Source organism: Pseudophryne corroboree, chromosome 8 (genome assembly GCF_028390025.1).
Source record: "Pseudophryne corroboree isolate aPseCor3 chromosome 8, aPseCor3.hap2, whole genome shotgun sequence".
Classification (NCBI taxonomy): Eukaryota; Metazoa; Chordata; class Amphibia; order Anura; family Myobatrachidae; genus Pseudophryne; species Pseudophryne corroboree.
The window spans coordinates 384374650-384397134 of NC_086451.1; the positions used below are offsets into that span (position 1 = coordinate 384374650).

Consider the following 22485-nt stretch of genomic DNA (forward strand, 5'->3'; position numbering starts at 1 on the left):
GACCGGACACAGCAGAACTGGAACAGACGTTCAGCAAACCAAAGCAGCATGCAGGAAGCTATAACCGGCGTCTGTGTGAGGCACTGAGAAGGCTTAAAACCTTGAATCCTCCAATCAGGGTTTCAGAGCCTGATTAACATAAATGTCGTGCAGCTGCCTTGCTGCACGACCAGAAAACATGTGTCTTTAATTAACTGATCGACCCTGCAACGGGGAACGCGGTCCGCCCGTGGCGTCCCCGTTGCTAGGGTCCTGGCGGCTCGGCGCGCTCGGTGTCCTAGCGTTGCTAGGGAGCCGGCGGCTCAGCGCGCACGGCGTCCCAGCGTCGCTAGGGACCCGGCGGCTCAGCACGCTCGGCGTCCCTAGTTGCTAGGCGCCGGGCCGCGAAGAGAACTCGGACCGCGGCGCCTAACACCGCCTCTTTAATATAACGAGAAGCTGTGACAATATAAGACAAGCATTGTCTAGCATGGTCAGGAGATTTCAGCATCTAACTCCAAGGCCCATGCTTCAATGGCCTCTGTAGCCCAAGTAGCTGCAATACTTTTAGAGACGTGACGGTGGTGACCAGTATAGCTGAGGAAACCATCATCCTAGCCACATGTGAGTCCACTGGAGGAGGCGTTTCCCAATTCTTAGACAGCTCCGGCGCGAGGGGATAGCGAGCCAGCATCTTCTTTTGAGGCACAGACTTCGTACCCAGGTTTTCCCAGGGTTCCTGACGTATATCAATTAGGTGGTCAGAGTGAGGTAAAACTTGTTTAATCACCTTCTGACGCTTGAACCTATCTGGTTTCTTAGGAGGAACGGATGGCTCGGGATCATCCGTAATCTGTAAAATTAACTTAATAGCCTCCAAAAGATCAGGAACATCCACATGTGAACGACCCTCCCCATCAGCCATATCTAGGTCAGTACCTGTGGGGTCAGTGTAAGTGCCGTCTTCATCCGACGAGGTGTCAGTGACAGCAGTGGATTGTGAGGAGACAACCGCTCGCTTAGAGGACCCCTTGGACGTACGCGAGCGACGGTCAGACTTTTTAGTAGTCAGGGACTGGTTCAACTTCTTTATTTGAGCAGATAAATCGTCCGCCCACGGCGGGTTAGCTGCAGGGACTACAAACGGTTGCACCGGCATTGGGGGTCCCATAGGGGGTGTTAGTTTATGAACTAGAGTATGCAGAAGCATGGAAAAAGCGTCCCACGGCGGGTCATTATTTGCCCCCGTTGCCACCGTCCCACTGGGGGGCGAGGAGCCCCCAGAACCAGAACCCAAAGCTGCTATATTCTCCTCATAGGTAACTGCGGCTTCAGCAACACCGGCAGTGTGTTCAGCCCCAGAACCGTTACCCTCAGAAGCAGACATGATATAACTTGCAGTATCAGGTAACACAGTACAATTTGTCAGCAGCACAATACCTCTAGCCCAAACCCTTGCGCAGTGTAGTCAGCACCAGCAGAGATAAAGGAGAGATATGGTGACTAAAACACAGAGAAAAATACGTAATACAGTATATCTTTGTGAAAATCCTATATTAGATAAAACCTGACGCACCAAGCCCCCTCAGGTTATAGAATATAGGGATAGCAAGTTGAGTGAAAGACACGAAATGGAGAGCCCCCGTCGTGTGTGCCTGACAAGAAGAAAACCGGAGCCTCCTGCTGTAGTTACCCGGCAACCAGGGCTCGGGAGTGTACAGCGCCGCTGGGGAGAGCCGGAGTTGCAGCCGTTAATGTGCACTGACATGTAACACTGCTGCTGCCCTTGAAGTCTTCACTTTTTTCCTCAGAAAAAAAGCTCTTCTTAGGGCTGCTTGGAGCAGCCCCTCTGTTAAGTGCCTGCTACTGCAGCACCAACTACAAAACTGAGACCCTGTGCAGGGAGGCGGGGTGATATAGGAGGCGGCGCTATGCATTCTGGGAACAGTCAAAGCTTTGAGCCTGTTGGTGCCTCAGATCAAGATCCTACTCTACACCCCATTGTCCATTCCTTGTGGAGCCAGTGTACCCCGCAGCAGAAATGTATGTTCATGTAACAGGGATGGGGAACCTAAGGCTCTCAAGCTGTTGAGGAACTACACAGCCCAGCATGCCTTACAACAGTTTTTCTACTTGGCTATAGTAAAACCATTGCAAGGCGTACTGGTATGTGTAGTTCCACATCAGCTGGAGGGCCGAAGGTTCCCCATCCCAGTACTATAATGTAGTGTACAATCTGGTGTATAATGCATTCTTAAATGTGGCCAGGAGGGGTCGCCCACACTGCTGCTATAATGATCCTTTGTTCTGTAGGAGATGCATCAATTTGCATCCTGCTGAGTTGCATCTGGTCTGGACAGAAATGCTGGAGCCAGGTCGCACATTGTAATCATGATGAAATAAAGGCGGGAGGATGTCTCAGAGAGGGCCAGTGTAAAGCTGAGCCACTGCATGATATAAAAGTTGCAGTTGCAGTGTGGAACAGAGTTTGCTGCTAAATGTAACCTGCACCTAATCCACTTGAAATAGATACAGGATGGCAGTGGTCCAAGTAACATCCACAAACTCTGCAACTTTATCCACCACCAAAAAAAAGAAGATTTTCAGCATAGGCTCGGACAACTGTAGCATGGCTCTGCAGCTGGGGTCCCCGAACTGCAGTGACCGGGAAATAATAATAATGATGAGATGCAGAAGTATTTGTATTTTAAGTGTATTGAACCCCCTGGTATTGGTGGATATAGGATATTATTTTGTGGTGCGTTACGTGGTCCGCGGCCATACGTGACATGGTGTGTTTTGAAATATAATAAAGCGGTGCATCTTTCACCCACGAGTTGATATATTTAAGCCTTGTTGGGACACTGGGAATACCTGGGATGATGCATAAGATCAGACGGATGTGTGAATTATTCAGCTGCTGAAGGTAAATTAAAAAAAAGTTAAACATGTCCTCACAACAAGACAGTATTTAAAAAGAATCTGAGCGTGGATAACATCCTTTAAGTGAAAATTGGAACAGAAAAAAAACCAATCTGTCTCTATGTCTGTTGTTTGAAGGTATCTTCTCCTGGAAAGGCGGAGGAGGGAGTGGGGGGCAGAAGGAAATAGGGTTCAGTATGGTATGCCGGCGGTCGGGCTCCCGGCGACCAGCATACCGGCGCAGGGAGCCCGACCGCCGGCTTACCGACAGTGTGGCGAGCGCAAATGAGCCCCTTACGGGCTCGCTGCGGTCGCCGCGCCACGCTATTTTATTCTCCCTCCAGGGGGGTCGTGGACCCTCACGAGGGAGAATAAGTGTCGGTATGCCGGCTGTCGGGATTCCGGCGCCGGTATACTGTGCGCCGGGATCCCGTCAGTCGGCATACTGAAGACCACCCAGGAAATAGAGTTCTGCATCCAGGGGTCTATTAAGTACACAGGATATAATACCAGCACTCACTGTGCAGAGCACTTACCAGACCTATGATTTCATGGTTATGTATTTCCTATTGCTCTACAGCTCATCCTTGAGGGATATCCCTGCCTGACCATAACATGATTACTCAATGGCGGTTAATAATCCATCGGAGCAGGACTTGTGACACCCATAGAACATACCCTCTGGGTGATACTGAAAGAGATGAGAACATAATGTGGAACGGAGCGTTAAGAGGGATAATGGTCTATTACATATTGTCACCTTTGCCTGGGAGTAGCCTTCATGCCACAACCAGTCCGACTAGTTTATACAGTTCTGTCTCCAGTATTCTAAATCATTGCATTGAAACATTATGAACCTTGATCCTGTACAGATAGTCCCTTGTATAGAGCTTCCATATATTGGAGGACACTGAACAGATTGTTATGTCCTTCAATAATTTACGAGTGTTAAAAACAATAGTGTCTCTTTGTCTTGCTTATAACAGAACCACTCAATCCACTAATAAGTTATTATAGTGCCCCCCTCCCCCACCTGGCAGTTTGAATCACTTTGCTGCTGGCACCTGTGTGTAGGTGTTAAACATAGACGGGCATTTATCCTGAGTGCCTTTACATTCCTTTACTGTTGTTTTTACTAGACTCAGAGTTGCACGCAAGGGGCTGTTTGCATATAGGATAAGTGTTCTGTGGGCATGTAGATGGAATTGTACGATATTCAGAGGTGACCCTACACTGAGCTCTTTCTGATTTCAGAACAAATGTGCAGTGATGGTGAGCAGATGTGGTGCAATGTGTTCGCACAGATGCCGTCAACTCTGAATACAAGCAAAGATGCGCATCTATCCCCGAGCACGCAATGTGGATGACTTGTGTGCAACTCTGGATCAGTCCTTAATGTGCAAAGTTGGGACACAGTATGTCCCGCCAACCATACACCCATACCATGCTCCTCCAAATCCCACATTCTGGTGAATCATAATTATTGGAAGGCATACGACCATGAACAATAAATTAGGGCACACAGCACTGTGAGTGGTTACCTGCTTTAGATGTGTAATATAGGAAGCTTCCTAAGATGGGTATCCGGATGATAGGTCGACAGTCAATAAGACGACCACTATTGGTCAACATGCGTTAGGTCGACATAGACAAAAGGTCGACGTGGCAATGGTTAAACCAGGAAAAGTTTGACATTTTTTTTTATTTTTTGTTAATTTTCAATTTTTTCATATTTTACCATCCACGATTGGGAATAGTAAACTATCAGCCAAAACGCCGGCAACTGACACATTTAGATTTTTGTTGGGGTATGCTAACAGCTGCAGGCTGAGTATGACTTGAGAAGCTGTCCTGGTGAAACACTAGGTGGCGCTGTGTCTTAAGTGGTCACTGTTGTAGTATTTCTGTGTTATTATAGTGTATAGTCTTTCAAAATGAACATTTATTAATCCTCTATGTTATGTTGTGTTGTGTTATGAGCTTTAACTGTACTAGTCACAGTAAAGTTCATGTCACAACCTCTCCTGTGTGTTGACGCTAGAATGAAGAAGCCATATCTGCAACAAATATAAATAAAGATATTAATATAAATTTTAATAAAACCACTTCGCAATTTAGCAGGGTCCCAGCAATTACACATAAATGTAGCACTCAGGGTAGATCATAACAGTGCTGAAAATGACCGGCATAGGTTCCCGGTATACATACCCGGGATATTGCTAATTACATTTAATGTTGATGGTCTCAGGGTAAGTACCTCCACCAAAGCTCTACCAATAGGAGAGGAGGCGATTTAGTCAAAATTCATATTTATAGTGGAAAACTCCTTTAAGCATTAGGGGCCATTTATTAACATTATTTTTGCTAAAAAAAAAGTTAAATGTTATTTAGTATCACTCAAATTAAAGGGCTTTTGGAGCAGTTTTCATGAAACACTGCTCCAAACCCTTTGATTCACCTTTTTTTTTTGTTTAGCAATCAGATCGCATTTCCTATACTTATAATGGGAAATGCGATCTGGGCAAATTTACAACAACAAAAAAATAGTTAAAAATAACCACAATGAGCCCTGTGATAATTACGCCAGCTTCGGCTGGCGTTATTACAGTGCTCACTGCGAGATCCCTACTTCTGCACAGCTTTGTGCGGGGACCGGGCTCCGGTGATCAGCTCTGTGTGTTCGTTGGACACACAAGCTGATCACAGTTTACAAAAAAACAAAAAAAAACAGGAGCCGGTGATTGGTGTTCCTGTGCGTGCTGACAGTCATCGCGACTTCCTGTGCGCTGCTGTGACCCTCGTTGCAGTAAAGTGATGCTGCATAACGGCAGCTCACTTTACAGCACTGGCGGTCACAGCAGCAAAAAGGATCCAATGCTCGGTAGCCCTGCAGGAGCACCGTTCTCTGGCTCCCTGGATTGGTATATGAACTGTGTCATTGTGGCCCCACCCCCTGCTGCATGATGTCACACATTAGCAGCACTGAGCAGTGATGACACATATTACTTCACCATGCCCCCTGACATACCACTTGGACCCCTCTCTGGGATCTCACGGAGGGGAGACAAAAAATTTAACTACGCATGGTCAGCACCAGTGAATAGCAAATATAAGTGTATACAGACCCTGATTCATAAACAAGAAAATATTAATAGAGGCGCTCATATATCCATATGTACTGTACCTCAGACCCTGATTCATGTTTGTAAGTAAAGCAAAAAAGCAAGCAATTGGGCAAAACCATGTTACACTGCAGGTGAGGCAGATGTAACATGTAGAGAGCGATTTAGATTTGGGTGGGGTTTTTTCTGTGCAAGGTGAATACTGGCTGCTTTTGCATGTAGCCCACAAATATTAGACAGCTTCATTTTTACACTGCAATTTAGATTTTCAGTTTGAACACATCCCACCCATTTTAACGGCTTAGAGGGCACTGTGTGTCGACACAGGACCCGTTGTGCACATTGACAGAAAGGGTCCTGTGCATGCGCAGGCACCACCACCATCGGAGATGTACGAAAACCAGAATTAGGGGAACCATAGCAGCTTCTTGTATGTGATATATTTGGACCAATAGGAATGCCAATAGGCATGTGATATATTTGGACCAATACGGAGTTTATTTCGATTTTGTATTCGATTTTGCAATCGATTTTATAGGAGGATTTTATAAGTAATTTTGAAATGGAGATCCTAAACCAAACACAAAATCGATTTCAATATCGAATCTTAGTAAATTTGGGATTTGATGAGTGAAAAAGAATGTTGATTTGATTCGATTTCAGTTGATTTTAAATCAAACTTAAAATCAAATACAAAATCAAACATTAGTAAATATACCCCGTGCTGTTAGTTAGTTATTCATTACAATAACTATACTTACGGCAGAAAGATGATCCATGCGTGCTCTGTAAAAACTGTCCACCTTGCATGTCAGGGGTTAATCTGCAATGTATTATTATTATTAGTACTTGTTACTCACACTATAATAGGATGACGAATACAAATTAAACCATAACAGAAGAAATGTAATATAAAGCTTATAGCTCTGAATCTGATTATGCGCATCCTTTACATTTTCAGCTGTGGATAATTAGTTGCTGGAGGCAGTGATACACGTGACAAAGGTAATTAGTACTGTTTTATACAGGACAATACTTTTTCAGTAAATGTGTTATATGCTAAAACCATCATTGCACCCTGCATTGTATGCTGCTCCCTAAATTGCAGATTCCTGCCTAGACTGATAAATATTTGAAGACAACCTTCTAAAAAACCCATAACACTGATGCTATAACATAAATGTCCATTTGGTAACTATTTTATACAAGTGATGTGTGTTGATATAGTCTTGTTGATGACCTTGTATTGCGGTAGAGGTGTTGAATTTGGTCAAATACGGGCAAAAACTGTAGGGATTGGCCGAGCAGAAAAGCAGAAGAGTATTTTCTGATAAAAATCAGTCTAGCTGCTGCATTCAGAATAGATTGCAGGGTGAAAGATAAGTACTGAGGGTATTACTATAGTCACTGTGGGGGAAAAATTACTGCATGAATTAAAAAGGTAAATGGGCCTTCTGTGGTGGGTTGGGGACGATATGTTGGCATGCAGAATGTTGATACCATAATGTTGACACGTTCAGAGTGTCTACATGTTTTGAATGTCGACAGGTGACTTGTCAACATCCAGTGTCAATACTGATGAGTCGATATTTCCAGAATGTTGACAGTTCTATTATAGCATAAAATGAATCCCAACACTTACCTGCAGCCTAACCCTAGCTCTAATTGTAGACTAACCCTAACCCTATTTGTAGACTAATCGTAATCCTAGTTGCAGACTAACCCTAACCCTAGATTCAGACTAAACCTAAAACTAGTTGCGGATTTACCCTATCCCTAATTGTAGCCTAATCCTAACCCAAATTGCATGTCTCAACATTGTTACTGTCAACATTCCTTTTCTAGGAAAGGTTATTGAGAAACTGGATGCAACTCAACTGAAAACCAGCTATGATATGTATGATCCATTCCAATAAGGATCCAGAAGAAGACATAGCACTGAAATAGCCCTGGTCCAGTATGTGTGCGTAATGATCTTCTGATGGCCAGAGACAGAGGTGCCTGTTCAATCCTAATCCTTTTGGATCTCTCTGCAGCATTTGATACTGTGGACCATTGGATTCTAATTGAGCGCCTGAACATTTTCTGTGGACTAGATGGCACAGTCCTCAGCTGGTTCAAACCACTTCTCACTGACAGGTCCCAGAGAGTTTCTTCTGGATTATACTAATCATCGTTAGAGCCACTGCCATGCGGTGTTACACAGGGTTCTATACTATCTCCCATGCTTTTTGCAGTATACATGCTACTACGGGTTGAAATAATCAGATGCCATGGCCTGGTCTACCGCTGCTCTGCAGAGTGCAGATGATGCACATTTGAACCTGTCATTTGCTCCAAGTACTGAGAACCCAATAACAACTCTTAATGGCTGTCTAGCTGAGATCCAGGAGTGGATGCGACTGAATCCTGATAAAACAGACTTCCTTACAATAGGTTAAAGAACAAGACTGCATCTCAGCCAATCAATAGGACTTAAACTGAGTACACATTAGACGATCACAATATATTGGATGATTTGTAGTTTTGAACCAATAGGAACAACAAATTGTCTACATCGTCCAGTGTGTATGAATTATTGCAAAATAAACAGTACTACCAGGTTTCGTTCACCTGCAGCCAGGCGGATCTGAATATATCTTTAATGACAGCATTCTCTTGGATGTGGCCACTGAAAAATATATTGCTCGGTTGCACAATATAGTATTCGGTGTGTAAGGCCAACCGACATATTGTGCTGTCAACCCCGATCCAGGATTGTCCAATATGTACCCAGCTTTCAGTTGGGGGGTTCAGAAACAACACACGAACATGTGTGGATTCTTGGTGTTGTCCTGGATATTGGCTTGACACTTAAACATCATTTTATGTATCATCCACAATCAATATTTACAACATAGCCAGAATAAAGCAATTCCCTCAGAATATTTGCAGTATATTATTGTTAGCGCGATAGTAAATGGCATTAATACTGCCAGGCAGTTGGTACCATGTACAATATGGGTAAAACCGAGCGTGGTTATATATCTTTTCTGTTTTGCCTCAAAGGATCTGTCGAAAGTCATACATGTATTTTTATCATCTCAATTACACTACTACAATGCCCTCTACCTTGGTCTCCCAGGCTGTTAACCAACCAGCCCCCGTTCCAGCCACATAACAACACCCTTTCTCTAATCCCTCCACTGGCTGCTTGTACAATGGTGAATCTATTTCAAGTTTGGCTTACTGACTTTCAAACCAACATAACCAGGGCCCAAGGTGTCTGAAGCAGCATCTAATCTCATACTGCCCCACACGATTACTGCGATCTGTAGATGAAGGACGTTTAGCAGTTTCTAGAATCTCCTGGAATACATCTGGGGGTCGAGCTTTCAGCTATGCGGCTCCGACTCTATGGAACTCTCTTCCCCACACAGTTTGAGAGGCCCCCACTCTAAAATCCTTCAAAAACAGACTCCACACTTTCCTCAGCATTTCACTAATGTCCGTTCAGTTTCTAAAAAACACAACTCATTCTTAGTTCTCTTTTCCATTAAGCTAATTTTGTATATTGTGTTGTAAATGCACATGTAAAGCACTTTGAGTCCTATTGGGAGAAATAAATATCATTATTATTATTATTATTATTCTTCACAATGCCGACATTATGCGGATGTTGACATGATATTCTAAACATCTAAACATGTCGACATTTTAAAGCCAACATTCAGAATATGTCAACATTCTGGTGACGACATGGTTATGAAAACCCCCAGAGTGCAGCAGAATCACAATGTCACAAAATTGACAGGCAGAGGCGGTCGCTGGGCGGGAGGGGGCGGCACGGCAGCGTTTGGCCTCCGTTTTGTGGGCGCGGTCAGGCCAACGCATGCGTGGCCGGACCTTTGGAGGAGCGGGCTGCAGCGGCTGTGTGACGTCACACGTAGCCGCTGCAACCCAGGCAGCGACGAGTAGCTCCCAGCCAGCAAGCAAAAGCTGCGCTGGCTGGGAGCTACTCAGGTCTGAATTAGGCCCACTGTCTTCTGATCTAGTGGATCGGAATGACACATCGCTCAATTCGGCACATATTAAGCAGACCTGACGATATCGCTAGCGATACAGTGCATGCTAATAAAGGACGGAACTGCGAACGTTCCGTCCTTCGTAAACATCAATCAATGCATACCCAGGTACCGATATGTCAGCGTGTCGGGCTGACATATTGGCGGAGTACACATCGCTCCAGTGTGCACCCAGCTATAGCTCTGAGTAATGCAGACAATAATTAAAAGTAAGGTTGGAAGTGCTGATGAAAATAAACAGAGTTCAGGAATAACAGCAGACTGGTAAGCAGGTGTATAAACAAGTTCCTTTTGGCTTGACCAATGTACAGAATGGTTTACATCAGTGGTTCTCAACCGTGGTCCTCAAGTACCCCCAACAGTTCATGTTTTCCAGGTCTCCTCACAGGATTGCAAGTGAAATAATTTGCTCCACCTGTGGGTCTTTTAAAATGTGTCAGTGAGTAATGAATACACCTGTTCAACTGCTAGGTGGCCTGGAAAACATGAACTGTTGGAGGTACTTGAGGACCGAGGTTGAGAACCACTGGTTTACATGAACAAAAGTCCAGAAACAACTAAAGAAAACAGAGAACTTGCAAGGATACCTAAGCTTTGCTGACAGGAGGATCCCAATGACTGGACAGACAGAACCGGAATACAGACAGTATTCAATGCATAAGCATCAATTAATGACCAGCCCTGTGCATGGTGAGAGCCAGGGTTATCTATGTAGTAGTGAGAGGGCAGGTGATTACAGTGAAATCAGATTAACTCCTGCAGTAAGAAGATATGAAAGAGTGTCTCATCAGCACCTCTGGTAGCACAGAGGTACTGCAGTCCAGATACCAAAATAAGGACAGAGTTCTAACAGACATTTTGATTGTTGACATTCTGAATGTCGACAATCTTGACTGCAAATCTCTGTGGGATATGAGGGGGGTGCAATAAGTCTCCGGATGCACAAAAAGTATTATATTTACAAAGTGAACATTACAGTTTTTCAAAGTATTTGCAAGAGGAGTATATGCAAAATTGTATGCGCTCCAAAGCAGCTGAAGCAAGTATGTCTTCTACATGCTGGATAAAGGTCTCCACTGCAGATTCTGGTGACTCAAAATGTATTCCACGCATCTTGAGCTTGATTTGTGGGAACACAAAGAAGTTGCAGAGGGCCAGGTCTGGACTGTACGGTGGATGACCAAGCTCTGGCGGCACCAAGTCAGCCAAGCCTCCTTCTGCTCTTGAGTCAGCTGATGGGGCACCCAGCATGCAGAAACCTTGCTCAAGCCAAGCTTTTTGTGAAGTCTCAAGTGATCCCTGGCATCCACCTCAACTATGGTCTGCAAGGCAGCAATGTTGTCCTTGGAGATGGTGGTCACAGGTTAGCCACATCGCTCCTCGTCTTCCAGGGACCGCCTCCTGTGCCCAAATTCTGCAAACCACTGAAACACAGTGGTTCGAGACGGTGCTCCTCCCCAAAAGCAGTTCACAATCGGTCAAAGCTCTCCTGCTGTTGTAGATGATCAGTGCCTAATGAGCTCATGAAGGAAGTGACATGCTGACTTCTTCTTGTGCAGTGCTGCTTATATACGGCTCTGTGCCTTGAGAGTTCACAAGAACTTTTCGGTCTAATTCAGACCGGATCGCCGCAGCAAAATTGTTCTCTAATGGGCAAAACCCTGTGCACTGCAGTTGGGGCAAATTTAACATGTGCAGAGAGATTTAGGTGGGTTATATTGTTTCTGTGCAGGGTAAATACTGGCTGCTTTATTTTTACACTGCAATTAAGATTTCAGTTTGAACACACCCCACCCAAATCTAACTCTCTCTGCACATGTTATATCTGCCCCACCTGCAGTGCACATAGTTTTTGCCCACTAGAGAACAATTTTTAGCAAACACGCACAGCAGCGATCAGGTCTGAATTAGCCCCACAGAGTCTTTGACCTTGCAAGGGCCTCTGCGACAGCCAGCCTGCGTAAACTGAAGCTTAGTCAGCTGGCCGTTTGTGGGGAACATCATGACCATCAGTCACGATGTTAATCCCAGGTTGCGACCGCATAATGCAGTAAGGAGGTATTTAACACCTCCTACTGTACTTGTATTTTAAGTTATCGCATTTGCAAAACTGCCTGCTTACAGCTTTGCAAATGCAATCAATGCTAAATGTGGCCTCTGTTAGTAAAAGACTGAGGGGTAGATTTATGAAGAAGTGAAAGTCTGGAGAAGTGAGTTGCTACCTATTATTTTCTAGAATGCACTTCATAAACGTTACTGCTGTAATGCTCCACAGTACTCGCACAGTGGGAAAACCAGGACACACATAAGACAAAGACATACTGTATAAGGTAGACAATTCAGTTGGATATTCATCTTACAAATATAGGGCCTGATTGCTGTGCTGCAAATTTGCAGAGGCCTGCGATCAGATAGTCGCCGCCCAGGGAGAGTGAAAACCCGCCCCGTGCAAGTGTGCAAATGCATGTGTACGGCATGCGAAAATTCCGCCAGACAGCTGCAAATCTGTTCGCAACTCACTCACCATCGAATGATTTTTCCAGTGTGTGCGTAGCCCAGGGCTTACTCCTACAGTGCGATACAAACAGGCTGTTTGGGTCCGGAGCTGACGTCACACACCCTCCCTGAAAACGCTTGGGAACGCCTGTTTATTCTGACACTCCCAGAAAATGGTCAGTTACCACCCCCAAATGTCCGCTTCCTGTCAATCACCTTGCGAACACCCGTGTGATCGAAATTTTCGCACCATCCTGTCGCTGTTTGACGACGCGCTGCGCATTGCGGTGCATACGCATGCGCAGTGATTTGAACATCGGCAACTGTGTGATTTCGCACGACAGCCATCAGGTCTGAATCGGGCCCATAGTCTATTATTTTAAATTCTTTTACCCATCACTGAGTAAACTAAAGACCAATTTAGATCGTTTGCATATGTGAGCTGGTATTTAGGTCTCCTATATTCTTGAGAAATGAAATAATATCTTGCGGATGAGACTTAGTGGGTGATTCAGACCTGATCTCTGCTGTGCGTTTCACACAGAGGGCGAACAGGTACTAACTGCGTATTTGTATGCACCGCAATGCGCATCACACTGCAACAAAGGGCATCGCCGGTCAGCGACGGGATGATGCGAAAAATCCGATCGCACGGGCAGTGGTGATTGACAGGAGGAAGCCGTTTGTGGGTGGGTAACTGACCGTTTATTGGGAGTGTCAGGGAAAACGCAGGCGTGCCCAATCGTTTTCAGGGAGGATATCTGACATCAGCTCCGGCCCCGATCAGCCTGTTCTCATCACACTGTAGGAGTAAAGGTGGCCATCCACTACTCAGACTTGTCTGAACTGCAGATAGCATCAGATTTCTCTTGAACTCTCCCGGGAGCGTCCCGGGAATCGGATCAGACCCTGGCTTTAATTTTCATTACATTCACTTCAGATATATCTGATGCAATATATCATGTGCCAGATCGCATCAGATATATCTCTATGCACACATGCTACATGTGATTGATCTGATGCTGCTGCTGCCGCTGTTCCCCCTCTTGGTGGGTGGGAGTGGTCAGGGAGATGCCAGTCAAGTGACACTTCAGATGAATCTGATCAGATACATCTGAAGTAAAAAAAACAATCCGATGTGCACCTGTTTTCTTCAGATTCAGATAAATAGTTGGGGCAGCCTCAGAGATCTGTAGTTCAGACATATCTGACACGGGAGTGAGCATTGGATCTGAAGAGCCATCCAATGTGACACTTTTCTTCAGATATGACGGTCAGATGCATCGAAATCTGAAGAAAACTGCCCAAATCTGACTAGTGGATGGGGGCCTTTAGTCCTGGGCTGCGCACAGACTGCACACACTGGATTTTAGCAGCTCGGCATACACATATGATAGCACACTTGCAAGGACGAATTTACACTACACCTGGAGGCGGCGACTATCTGAACGCAGGACAGCAAAGTTAGCAGCCCAGCAATCACCCCCTTAGTATGTTAGTAATGTGGCAGCCTCAGTCAGCAACAAAGATGTTTGTATAAGATCATTTCCGGATCCTGGCCTCACCTTGCTGGGATGTCATTGTGCAAACAAGTTTTGAAGATGATGTCATGGCTTACTCATAAATGCAGTAATCGTGTCTGCAATCAGAGATCTTTATTGTGACACAAGAGTGTGACCTCGGAGCTGATTGCAGTATGATATCCGTGTAAATGCACGCAGCACTATGTGGCTATAATAGACTCTACTTTGTAAATGAGCTAAACTTTTCTTTAAGACATATTGCATTCAGATTTACTATCCTGATATTCTGGGCCTGATTCAGAGGTGGACTCAAAAGCAGCTAAGGCTGTGTCTATTGGTGGTCTCCTGTCTGCGACTTTATGCAAATGCATCCTAATATGCAAGGATTGAGATGTCCATTGTCAGCAACCATACAAGCTGGAATATGGATTGGTGCGACTTTGCGGATCGACAAATGTGTAGGGCCCATAAGGTTCACAGAATAAACTAGGGCACTATTATGGGGCATACAATTAACAACTGCTGCGGAGAGGCATCCCTCGAGAGGCTAAATGTTGCAATGGGGCCCACAAAGTTGTACCCACACCCCTGCATAGAAGGCAATCTGCAATGTATTTGTAAATAGGCATTTTGCAGAATGTATGGTTTAAGGAAAGAGCTCAGATGGTTGGAATAGGACTGGGTATATGTAAGGTAAAAGCTGCAAATTTCACAGCCAAATGTGAAATTTCACAGATCTGTTTCTAACATATTACCTGCATCTGAGAATACTGAAACCTTTTGTATGTATATCTGGGAATACTATAATCAGATCTGTCATATAAAGGGCTCTGTAATCTTGTCATCCAGGTGTTTATTTTGCTTGAATTACATCTAAGCAAAATGTCACGTGTCTGTAATGGGTAGGGCTGTTCCTGTAATGTGATATTATTACACAAACCTATGCTCTGCCACAGTGCATTGATCAACCAGTTTTACTAGACTGGTTGTCTGGTAGTGCGCTGGACTTGGGAGTCCCCGACATGCTGTATTTATCATACACTGTTTCTTGGATGTCTTGCATTTAGGCTATATTGGTGTAATAACATCACATGCAGTGCACAGTACATGGGGCGGGATGTACTGACTTTGTGGTGAACATCCCGCCACACATCGCATCGATACTTTTCACATATGTACTAACATATACGATAAGTATCACAAACGACAGGTCTCCTGATAAGAGCTGCCCTTTGCAATGTGCTGCAGTCCATGGATTTACAGGTTTATGACCTGGGAGTCCACCTGAGTGCGGTGGCTGCTGGGCATGCTGGGAGGGATCCGATCGGATTTCTTGCACAGTGCGATTCGGCAAGAAGCCCATGGGCTTCCATAGGGTAACACCAGATCCTCCACATCGGAGCCCCTGCGCCGGGGCTTTAGTACATATGGAAATGCTGTAAACCCCCCCTTAAACTGGGGAGATTACCGCATTTCTGCTTTAGCACATCCCGCCCACGGTGAGATATATTTATGTATGGTAAAAGATTTACTCACAAGGACACAAATCTCAAATAATGTATTTGCTTAATTAGTCATACCACAAGGGAATGCATATGCAGAACATAGTTTTATTGATCACCCTGTACATGTAACTGGGCATAAGGTTCTGACAAATCCCCAAGACCATAGGTCTGCAAACTCGGTCCTCATTACCCCACACAGTGTATGTTTTGCGGGTAACCCAGCAGGTGCACAGGTGTATTAATCACTCAGACACATTTTAAAAGGTCCGCAGGTGGAGTTAATTATTTCACTTGCGATTCTGTGAGGAGACCTGGAAAACATGCACCGTGTGGGCTATAACACACGCGCCGGCTCTGGCCGCCCGGCAAAATCCCGGACGGCTTTTTGACGCGGCCGTGCTGCTGAGACACATTCAGAGCAATGTGTCCTTTCACACGGCACGGTCCCGTCTTTGTAGGCAGTGAACCGTGCATGCAGAGCCTCCAACATGACGCGCCCCACTAGGTACAAAATGCTCTGTTTCTGGACTTCCCTCTTAATTTATGATTTCCATCACCTGTGTTGAATTAGTTTAATGATAAGAAAGCTGTTTCTTCACAGGTGATGGCAATAATAAATTAAGAGGAAAGTCCAGAAACAGAGTATTTTGTACCTAGTGGGGCGGGTCATGATGGAGGGTATGTGTGTGTGAAGGGGAGCTTTCACACACAACGTTTTTTCTAGCCACCGTCGCTGCGCATGCGCATAGCATTACACACGGCTCAAAGCCGTTGTGTGTGAAAGACCCTCCCGGATGGCAAAAAGCCGGACAAAGTTTGTCCGGCTTTTTGCCATCCGGGGGAAACCGGAGCGTGTGTTACAGCCCTGTGCGGTAATGAGGACCGAGTTTGCAGATCTATAATGTATAGTATACATCGTTTGAATGGCCGCTTCAAAAAAAACTTTGGCACTCAGGACGGAAGCTTCAAGAGCCACGCTGTCAAAGCCAGACGGGCCAAATCCTAGTAGACACAGGGGCCCTGAACTAGGAGGTCTGGGCATTGTGGAAGTAGAAGAGGACGCTCTATCGAGAGACCGTGTAGGTCTGAGAAGCAATGTACTCTGGGACATGCTGGAGCGAGCAGAAGTAGGATCCCTCCTTCTTGCTTGAACTTCCTTATTACCCTGGGCAGGAGTGACACCGGAGGGAACACGTACGGCAGCCAAAAGTTCCATGGAATTGCCAGTGTGTCCACGAACGCTGCTTGAGGATCCCTTATTCTTGCTCCGAAGACCGTAACCTTGTCATTGTGTCGAGACGCAATCAGGTCTACATCTGGTAGACCCCACTTGTGTACTAGGAGTTGAAATACTTCAGGATGAAGGCTCCACTCTCTGGCGTGTATGTCCTGATGACTGAGGAAGTCCGCTTTCCAGTTGAGGACCCCCAGAATGAACACTGCCGATATGGCTGGCAGATGGCGTTCCGCCCAGTGAAGGTTCTTTGACACTTCCAACATTGCCATGCGGCTTCGAGTGCCGCCTTGATGGTTTATGTACGCCACCGTGGTAGCATTGTCCAATTGTACTTGAAAAGGCCTGTTCTGTACCAGAGTCAGGGCAAGTTTCAGAGCATTGAACACTGCCCGCAACTCCAGAATATTCATCGGGAGGAGAGATTCCTCCCTGGTCCACCGACCCTGAAGAGAATGTAGTTCCAACACTGCACCCCAACCCCGCAGACTGGCATCCGTCGTCAGAAGGACCCAGTTGGAGATCCAGAAGGGACGACCCCTGCTCAATTGTTGGTCCTGTAGCCACCAGGTCAGTGACAGACGAACCTCTGGAGTCAAGGATATCATGTGAGATCTGATCCGGTGAGGCAGGCCGTCCCACTTGGCAAGGATTAGCTTCTGCAGAGGGCGAGAGTGAAACTGAGCATACTCCACCATGTCCAAATCCGACACCATGAGGCCTAGTACTTGCATCGCCGAGTGTATCGACACTCATGGGCGAGAAAGGAAGTATTGCATACTGTCCTGACGCTTCAGGACCTTCTCCTGAGACCAGAACAACCGTTGGTTGAGTGTGTCCAACAATGCCCCCAGGTGCACCATGCTCTGAGCAGGGACCAGGGAGGATTTCTTCCAGTTGATGAGCCACCCGTGGGCTTGCAGAAATTGGACCGTCAGTTCCAGATGACGGAGGAGAACCTCTGGGGAGTTTCCCAGGATAAACAAATCGTCCAGACCTGGTGGGATCCTGATACCCTAACGGCGGAGTAGGGCAGTCATAACCGCCATGACCTTGTTGAAGATTTGCGGAGCCGTGGTCAGGCAAAAAGGTAAGGCCTGGAATTGATAATGTAGATTGCCAATAGCAAACCGCAGGTTTTGTTGATGCGATATGGCAATAGGTATATGTAGGTAAGTTTCCTGTGTGTCCATAGATACCAGTGATTGCAAAAACGCGCTATGGCGTGTTTTTTACCCGTTTTTGAAGACATGGGACTCCAGTTTACAAAGTGGGAGGGTCCCCGGGGACGCGCTCCTCATTAGCCAATCCCTAAGGGGGATTTGTTTAACTGACAAGCTGGCCTCGGGCTGAATGATATAAAGAGGAGGTGGAGCCAGTTTCCCCTCCTCTTTGGCGCCTGGCTGCTTGTGGAGGCCGGGTGACTCGGTGTCGGTGAGTGAAGAGTAGTGCGGTATGGGTTACGGGGGGGGGACGACGACTCTGAGAGGTGCTGGCAATGTGCAGGGATCGGCGTCCTCCGTGATCTAGTGGGTAAAGCTGGGCTTTGTGACTGGGGCTTCCCGCGGTGCCGTCTGAGGCGGTGGCCGCGCTGCTGCTCATGCTTTGAGGTGTTCAACCCCTTGAAGCAAGAGCGGCAGCGGGGCCACTGCCTCAGACGGCACCACGGGAAGCCCCAGTCACAAAGCCCAGCTTTACCCACCAGATCACGGAGGACGCCGATCCCTGCACGTGTGGTGCGTTCCCTGTCTCCCTCTCTGTGTCCACTACGGCCCGGGGGGAGGGGGGGGGGGGAGGGGCCTGGATTACGCCGGTGATTACTGCAGTGTGCTTCAGTGCTCGTACCTGGTGCAGTGTGCCTGAGTGCTCTTACCTGGTGCAGTGTGCCTCAGTGCTCTTACCTGGTGCAGTGTGCCTCAGTGCTCTTACCTGGTGCAGTGTGCCTCAGTGCTCTTACCTGGTGCAGTGTGCCTCAGTGCTCTTACCTGGTGCGGTGTGCTCAGTGCTCTTACCTGGTGCAGTGTGCCTCAGTGCTCTTAACTGGTGCAGTGTGCCTCAGTGCTCTAACCTGGTGCAGTGTGCCTCATTGCTCTTACCTGGTGCAGTGTGCCTCAGTGCTCTTACCTGGTGCAGTGTGCCTCAGTGCTCTTACCGGGCGCATTGTGTATAACGTGCTTTACCGGGCGCATTATGTATAACGTGCTTTACTGGGCGCAGTGTGTATAACGCGTTCTGCCTGGCGCAGTGTGTATAACTCGCTCTGCCTGGCGCAGTGTGTATAACGTGCTCTGCCTGGCGCAATGTGTATAACGTGCTCTAACTGGCGCAATGTGTATAACGTGTTCTACCTGGCGCAATTTGTATAAGTCCTCTACCTGGTGCAAAGTGTATAACGTGATGTACCTGGTGCAAATTGTATAACGTGCTGAACCTGGTGCAAATTGTATAACGCGCTCTACCTGGTGCATTGTGTATAACGCGCTCTAACTGGCGCAGTGTGTATAACGCGCTCTTACTGGTGCAATGTGTATAATGTGCAATAACTGGCGCAATGTGTATAACGTGTTCTACCTTGTGCAATTTGTATAAGTCCTCTACCTGGTGCAAAGTGTATAACGTGCTGTACCTTTTGCAATTTGTATAAGTCCTCTACCTGGTGCAAAGTGTATAACGTGCTGTACCTGGTGCAAAGTGTATAACGTGCTGTACCTGGTGCAAATTGTATAACGTGCTCTACCTGGCGCATTGTGTATAACGCGCTCTAACTGGCGCAGTGTGTATAACGTGGTCTGCCTGGCGCAATGTGTATAACGTGCTCTAACTGGCGCAATGTGTATAACGTGCAATAACTGGCGCAATGTGTATAACGTGTTCTACCTGGCGCAATTTGTATAAGTCCTCTACCTGGTGCACAGTGTATAATGTGCTGTACCTGGTGCAAATTGTATAACGTGCTGTACCTGGTGCATTGTGTATAACGTGCTGTACCTGGTGCATTGTGTATAACGTGCTGTACCTAGTGCATTGTGTATAACGTGCTGTACCTGGCGCAAAGTGTATAACGTGCTGTACCTGGCGCATTGTGTATAACGTGCTGTACCTGGCGCAAAGTGTATAACGTGCTGTACCTGGTGCAAAGTGTATAACGTGCTGTACCTGGTGCATTGTGTATAACGTGCTGTACCTGGTGCAAAGTGTATAACGTGCTGTACCTGGTGCATTGTGTATAACGTGCTATACCTGGCGCAATATGTATAAAGTGCTCTACCTGGCGCAGTGTGCATAGGAGGTTCTACCTGGGGCAATGTGTATAAGCGGCACTACTGTGTGGCGTAATGTGAATTGGCACTATTATGTGGTCACGCCCCTTCCCCATGAAGCCACGCCACTAAAATTTTGTGGCGCACCTTCGGCGCGCATTGCCTATACTTTAAAGTCTGAGAGGTGGGACACCAATTCACTTTCTGCCTAATGGCACCAAAATGTCTAGTTATACCTCTGGTGCAGGGTGTCCTGCATGCTACACAGCCCAGCAGCACTGTCACCCCATCCCTCCACCTTGCAACAGTTTTGTAGTGTCCAAACAAGATTAAGTTTAAAAGACCCTTCATTCCGATGGGACCCAGAAAAAGACCGGTAGGACCCCAATTTTCAAAAGTGAGGGCTCCCTGGGACCCACTTTTTTTTTGGCTCATCGCGATCACTGGATACCATATAGTCCATGGGCTCCAAAGCCAGAACAATAGAGTGAAGGGTTTCCATATGGAACTTGGAAACCTTCACAAAATTGTTCAAAGACTTGAGGTTTAGAATGGGCTGGGAGGATCCATTCGGTTTCGGAACTAGGAACAAAATATGGTGTTTGTGCCCACTTTGCCAGTGTATTTCATGCCCAAAACAGTGTTGGGCCAGGCAAAATACAAGTGGGTCACATGCAAGTGACCACCCTCTGTTGTTTTTGGGGGGTCAAATTTGTGGCCCAAGCCTAGTTAACCTTTGCAAAACTACAGCTACTTATTCAAAATGGTAAAATATGGTGTGTGCCCACTTTGCCAGTGTATTTCATGCCCAAAACAGCGTTGGGCCAAGCAAAATACAACTGGGTCATATGTAAGTGACCACATTCTGTTGATTTCATGTATCAAATTTGTGGGCCAAGAATGGTTAACCCTTGCAAAACTACAGCTACTTATTCAAAATGGCAATTTACAAAATGGTGTGTGCCTACTTTGCCAGTGTATTTCATGCCCAAAACAGTGTTGTGCCAAGCAAAGTACAAGTGGGTCACATGTAAGTGACCACCCTGTGTTGATTTCAGGTGTCAAATTTGTGGCCCAAGACTAGTTAACCCTTGCAAAACTGCAGCTACTTATTCAAAATGGCAGTTTATAAAATGGTGTTTGTGCCCACTTTGCCAGTGTATTTCATGCCCAAAACAGCATTGGGCCAGGCAAAATACAAGTGGGTCATATGTAAGTGACCACCCTCTGTTGATTTCAGGTGTCAAATTTGTGGCCCAAGACTGGTTAACCCTTGCAAAACTACAGCTACTTATTCAAAATGTCAATTTATTAAATGGTTTGTGCCCACTTTGCCAGTGTATTTCATGCCCAAACCAGCGTTGGGCCAGGCAAAATACAAGTGGGTCACATGCAAGTGACCACCCTCTGTTGTTTTCAGGTGTCAAATTTGTGGCCCAAGACTGGTTAACCCTTGCAAAACTACAGCTACTTATTCAAAATGGTAAAATATGGTGTGTGTGCCCACTTTGCCAGTGTATTTCATGCCCAAAACAGCATTGGGCCAAGCAAAATACAACTGGGTCACATGCAAGTGACCACCCTCTGTTGTTTTCGGGTGTCAAATTTGTGGCCCAAGACTAGTTAACCCTTGCAAAACTACAGCTACTTATTCAAAATGGCAATTTATAAAATGGTGTTTGTGCCCACTTTGCCAGTGTATTTCATGCCCAAAACAGTGTTGTGCCAAGCAAAGTACAAGTGGGTCATATGTAAGTGACCACCCTGTGTTGATTTCAGGTGTCAAATTTGTGGCCTAAGACTAGTTAACCCTTGCAAAACTGCAGCTACTTATTCAAAATGGCAGTTTATAAAATGGTGTTTGTGCCCACTTTGCCAGTGTATTTCATGCCCAAAACAGCGTTGGGCCAAGAAAAATACAAGTGGGTCATATGTAAGTGACCACCCTCTGTTGATTTCAGGTGTCAAATTTGTTACCCAAAACTCATTAACCCTTGCAAAACTGAATGATCTGAATAAGAAGCTGGAGTTCGAATAAGAAGTGAATAAGAAGCTAGAGCTTGAATAAGAAGTGAATAAGAAGGTAACTTCAGCCTCGTTCCCTATAGTTAGTTACACAGTGTATTCGCCTACCTCTGTGACTGATTGCTAATGGCAATCATGCTGGGACACAGAAACTGCCTTCACAGCCACCAGAAACTAGAGGCAGGCGGGGAGGGGGAAGGGAAAGGCCGTGGCTGGCTGGTTGGGATAAACAGGAAGAAGACACAACATGGCGTCCCCGCCCTCCTCACCTGGCCGCTGAGATACCTGTGGGTGACGTCTGGGAGGGGCGGAGCCAGGACGCAGCAGAAGCTCGAGCTCAGGTGCGTGCACACAC

At 46.2% G+C, this 22485-nt stretch overlaps 1 long non-coding RNA gene across 1 annotated transcript; it reads right to left on the reverse strand.

The window, feature by feature from the left end:
* Nucleotides 1-4584: 4584 nt before the first annotated feature.
* Nucleotides 4585-22478, reverse strand: LOC134949198 (uncharacterized). Its single transcript, XR_010183121.1, has 3 exons — nt 22239-22478; nt 6785-6846; nt 4585-4958 (listed from the first exon to the last, which is right to left on the reverse strand). It is a non-coding gene; the product is annotated as an uncharacterized LOC134949198 (long non-coding RNA).
* Nucleotides 22479-22485: the final 7 nt, after the last annotated feature.